Source organism: Labeo rohita, chromosome 24, assembly GCF_022985175.1.
Source record: "Labeo rohita strain BAU-BD-2019 chromosome 24, IGBB_LRoh.1.0, whole genome shotgun sequence".
NCBI classification, from domain to species: domain Eukaryota; kingdom Metazoa; phylum Chordata; class Actinopteri; order Cypriniformes; family Cyprinidae; genus Labeo; species Labeo rohita.
The window spans coordinates 21,790,268-21,796,267 of NC_066892.1; positions in this window are offsets into that span (position 1 = coordinate 21,790,268).

The window sequence follows — 6,000 nt, forward strand, 5'->3', positions numbered from 1 at the left end:
GCAAGATATTCTGCTGCAGAGAACAAAATTTTCAACAATTCAACAAACGCGTAAGTACACTATTAGAGAAGGTTTATTAAAACACATTTGAGTAATTCTGAGAACATAAGTTGATGAATGATGAAAAAATCGAATTGCTCTAAACGTTCATGTTCAAAATTATTGAACCCCCAAAAGTAAAATTTGGTACAGAATTTTTTAGAAGCTTCTGTCATCTCTCTACTGCAATCTTGGCCCATTTCTCATCTGAAAAAGCTTTCAGATCACTAATAATCTTTGTCTTTCGCTTTGTCACTATTTTCTTCAAATTTAGCCAAATAATTTTAATGAGAATTAAATCTGGAGACTGAACAGGCTACTCAAGAACATTCTATGATTGATCCCTGAACCAAGCATAAGTAGATTTTGGATGTTTGCTTTGGGATGGCTGTCCTGCAGGAAAGTCCATTGATCATCAGCTTCAGTCGTTGCACCAAAGACATCACAATTCTTGCCAAAATGGCCAGATACTTCAAAGAATCCATCATATCCTTCATACGGTCATAATTTCCACTTCCTGCTACAGTAGAACAACCCCATAACAAGACTGGCCCACCTCCATGTTTGACCATGGAGATGGTATGCTTCTGCTTATAAGCTTTGCCTTTTTTGCATCAGACATACTGTTGATCTATAAGTCCAAAAAGTTCCAGTTTGGTCACATCACTCTATAAAACATTCTTCCAGAACTCCACAGGTCTATCTAAATTAATTTTAGCATGTTCAAGTCCACCTTTTTGTTCTACTCGGTCAAGATTTCGGCAAGATGCTTCAACATGAAGGCCATACTTGTCTAGTGTTCAATGCGCTGCATTGAAATGTTTTTTCTCCTTTTGACAGTTCATTTTGCAAGTCTTTGGCTGTACATTGTAGGTTTTTCTCAGTTGCTCTGATCAAACATTTTATGTGCTTTTTTTGTTTAAAATCATCATCAAAGGTTTTCTGGTTCAACACACTTTAAACTAAAGACCCTGATATACTTCAGACAAAAAAGAAGAATGAACTGATATGACATAATGTCGAACAAAATTAGGTCAAAACAAAGTTCGTTTTGAGTTCGTTTTGGCAGTTCGAAACTTTCAGGGTAAGCTCGGTTTGGCTCCCAAACACCTTTGAGCTAACATTGGTCCGTGGTGATTACGCAGTCGGTGGGTGTGTTCTGAAACTCCTCCTTCTTTGACCAGAGATTTTTTTTCTGGGTTTATTACTCATTCCACGGAGGTCAGACGGGAGAACAACATCCAAAACAACAACACCAAGTTACTAGCAATATAAATACTCTAGTGGACAGCACATTCCAGGACCCAGTTTATTGCAACGGGCCCTCCCTGACCACAGTAGTGGACAGAGGTTTGCTACATTTTGATTGGATCTTGGTGAACTAACATAAACAAACTGTCCAACGCCATCAGATAAAGATGCCAGGACAACAGCCAGACACCTCTTAGAGGGCAAGAAGAAGATCTTTGGTACAAAGCCCGGGAAGGACAGAACTTCCTATTGGTCAAAATGCATTTTGTGCCCTCCACCCACCTTAAGACTGATTCCTATGGTTTTGGCCTGTGACCGACCATAAAAATTCCTTAGGACCTCCAGATGCAGCAGCAGACAAAGAGATCATGGAGATCCATCCAAATCCATTCATAACTAGGTTTTCAAACCTTAAAACTGATGCAGACTATAACATACACATTTTATACTTATTCAGAGAAATAAGTATTCCTAGTGACAGCAACGTGTAGTGCAACATCTTACACAAACTCAGCTGTTAATGGACAAATGAATGCAAGCATGACAGCTCAAACTTTTCCCATCATGTTTGGACTTAATGTGTTCGTAACACTGCCAAATGCATTCTGGTTGTGGTTTGAGAAGTGAGAAATGCACCGCTAAAACTTTAGTGACACCTTTCTAACTGTGTGTTCGGACTATGCAAATAAATTCCACAGGAGGAAAGAAGGGTGGGCCACCACGTGTCCCCCCACTCTGATGGAACCAGCCAATCACAGCACAGAAATGGAGAAGTGCCAAATTGTAATCTCCTCCTCATTGGAAAGGGATAAAGGTACCCTTCCAAAAGACACTCCTTGTTCTGAGTCTCCGGTTCAGAGAGACAGTAACAGATACACTGTTCTGAGTCTGCAGCCTATCAAAGAAAGAACTGTAACGTGTGTAACGTGTGTTACAGGTTGTGATATTGCGATGACTCCAATATTGTTTTTCACATCATGCTAAAGTTTTCAGATTATGAGCCATTCACACTTCCCATAAAGGACTGATTATGGAAATGGAATGGTTCTTGTACTGCGAACATAATACTTGACTCTAACTGCTGCTAATCGTTATTCTTTTGTCTATAATGTTCTGAACATTGGTACCCCTCTCACACCTAGATAGACCTCATCATTGCGTCACTGTTGTGTTTAGGGCATACCCGTGAGTGGCGCCACACATATTCGCATTATTCTACACCCCACCTCCAGCAGCGTGGGGGTTTCAGAATGATCGAATACAGTGTACTGTTGCTCAGCTTTTTCTTTTTGCACCCAAACGAAGAATGAAAACGAACTTAAGGTATATCGGGCCTTAAGGAATAAGAGTGCCAGCTGTGTCTCTAACTTTTAATGTCTTGAAAATCTTTGTGCTTTTCTAATATAATAAAACTATTTATTCTCTGTAACTTTTGTGAGAGCTCTGTTGACTTTGCCATATTTGCAAAATAACAGTAGTTGTTATCGGGGAATAACACACCTCAGAATGTCAGGACTGATCAATCCAAATTAAGTATTTAAAAGAGCCGTGCAAAAAAACACACCTTCTCATAGATATGCCTCACAGAAGTAATATAATTCATGACGTTCCAGGAAATCCCTATGGCAAAGACATCCAGCTATCCCTGTAGGAATATTTGGTTTGTCTGGGTTCTTCAACCTATTTTGGATTTATCTATCTATGCTAGCAGCATATGTATCATTGATAAGATTTTTTTTTTTTGACATTTTGCTTTATTATGACAGGACAGTTCAGAAGTGACAGGAAGCGAAGTGGGAGAGAGAGATGGGGGTGGGATCGGGAAAGGTCCTCGAGTCAGGACTCGAACATGGGACACCTGGAGTGCAATGGCACTGTATGACGGCACGCTGCCCACAAAGCTATCGGCACCGACAGCATATGTATCATTGTACCGTGGGGTTTGGGTTTTGTTTCTTATTCATTGTTTTTATGTCTTTTATTTTGCTTTGTCATGGTTCCTGTCTAGTCATGTGATTCCCATGCCCTCTGGTTTCCAGCTATTGGTTCCTTTGTTCACTGTGTCTTGTTTTGATTGGTTGTTCTAGTAACGTGTTTTGTTCTTCATTGGTTGGTTTATGTCATGTGACCCTTATTGTTTGGTATTTATAGCCCTCATGTTGCCATTGTCTCTTGTTGAGTATTGAACTGTGTAACCTGCTGTTGGTGAGTTTGTGTGTCTGTTCATGCCAAGTCTGTTTTGGATCACTTCTTAATAAAAGCTGCACTTGGGTTCATCACAACTTGCCGTTCAGTGGACTATATGTTACGGAATACTTGACCGTACCATGAACCTAGCAGTTTCTCGCCTCCTCTGCCTTTGTCAGAGTGACTGGGCCATAGAGGAATATGTTGGGGACTTTTGTGGATTGTGCCATTTAGTGGGATTTATGACATGGCATTGAAAGATATTTTTGAGTGGGTTTAAATGAACCCATTCATTCAAGGCTACCAAGGGGTAAGATTTATTGGTCACTGGAATGATATATTGACTTTGTGTTATTGTTAAGTGACTCTGCTTTCACTGTGGGTGTCATGGAGGAGGAACTCTGCACTTTGTCTCATGTTATGACTGCCACACCAGAACATTACCACTTCCCAACTGTCATGTCTGGTGTTATTCACGTCATGCCTGCTACACCAAATCCTGCTAACGTCATGTCTGCCAAGTCAGCGCCTGCTCACATGATATCTGCCAAGCCAAAGTCTGCTCATGTCATACCTGCCAAGCCAAAGCCTGCTCATGTCATGCCAGCTACTCCTGGGCCTGCTCACATCATGTCTGCCAAATCAGGGCCTACTCACAAGATGGTCGCCACTCTGTCCATGAGTCTGTCTCAGTGGCCTCTCCTGTCCATGAGTCTTCCCCAGAGGCCTCTCCTGTTTATGAATCCCCTCCAAGGCCTCCAAAGGTGGCATTTCCACTGCAGAACCTCCAGAAAAGGCGACATCCACTGCAGAACCTCCAGAGGTGGCAGCATCTGCTGCAGAAGCTCCCAAAGTGGTGGCGCCCACTTTTGAACTCACAGTCTGCCCTGTCATAGCCAAGGAGGCCATTCATGAACTCTCTGCTTGTCACAGCCAAGGAGGCCATTCATGAACTCACAGTCTGTCCTGTTATGGCCAAGAAGGCCTTTCATGAACTCACAGTCTGCCCTGTCACGGCCTTCTTGGCCGTTCATGAACTCTCTGCCTGTCCTGTCACAGCCAAGGAGGCCGTTCATGAACTCACAGTTTGCCCTGTCATGGCAAGGAGGCTGTTCATGAACTCTCAGTCTGTTCTGTTATGGTCAAGGAGGCCGTTCATGAACTCTCTGTCTGTCCTGTTATAGCCAAGGAGACCGTTCACAAAATCACAGTCTGTCCTGTCACTACCATGGAGGCCGTTCATTAACTCTCTCTGCCTGTTGTGTCACAGCCTTGTAGACCGTCCTTGAACTTTCTGCTTGACCTGTTATGGCTGCAGAGACTGCTGTTAACCTCTCTGTTCCAGTCACTTCTGGTCTGCCTTGGTGGATCCCATCTTTGCTGTGGTGGTCGTCTCTTCCACTGTGGGGATCTTTGCTCCTGTCTGCTCTGCTGACTTGGTGGTCCTCTGCTCCATCTTGGCTTCCTGCTCTGCCTGTTCAGCCATGGCTTCCTCCTCTTCAAGCTCCACTATGCCTTCCTGCCCTGCCCTGCCCTGCCTTCTTGCTCTGTCGCCATGGCTCTGTGCTTCTCTGGATCTGACCTGGTGGTCACCTGGTGGTCACCACACTGGACGATTTTTCCTAATTGAATAAATCAGCTTTTTGAATGAATCGGTTGAATGAATGATTCAGAGACTCACTCAGTAACACAGCCAGATGTTTTGTTCCTGAATGACTCATTTATTAACAGTCACTTACTGAGACCTAATGGCGGTTTTAATTTCACATTTCAACAATTTAAATATCAATTTTCATTGTTTTATGTTTAAAAAAATGCATTTGTAACTGCAGGTTAAATGCATCCATGTCTCCTCTGAGCTACATTAAACTGTGTAAATACTAGAGCTGCCCTTGACTAAAGAATTTTCTGGTCAACTAGTAGTTGTTCATTTTAAGTATTAGTCGCATGTTTATTAATAAAGCATACAAATCGTAATATGTTTTCGACTTAAGAGATGAAGTCGGCGAATATTTGTTCCCTTTCGAGGGAACATTTAACTGTGTCCTCTAGCGATTATTATGGGGAACGCGTTTGGCGCAACCGGTGTCCTGAAGCATACATCTAAACACAACAATAACATTAGCCGGCGACAGCCTGTGACGTCACAACTGCCGCAACCACAGTATAAAAGGGTCCCGGGAGAACACGTCATCCATCTTCTTTGTTTTCACTGACCTTTTGTCTATGTTAGCAGAAGCTAAGCATGACAGGAAGTGCATGTTCTCTCGTCGGAAGCTTTGCTCTGATACCCCGCAGTTTCACACGGCTCGTGTATTGTGTGTGTGGTGCAGAGTAAGCGCATTCAGCTCTCAAGGGAGTTTAATGCGCTCGCTGCATTCATTGCTTGTTTCTCATCAGGGATAAGCATGAAATGAAAGCTTGGTGACAAAAGCTTGGTGACAGTAGCCTAGTGACAGCAGCCAATCACATTACGTTTCTGGTGTTGCATGAACGCTATTAGCTAACGTCTGCACTAGTTTA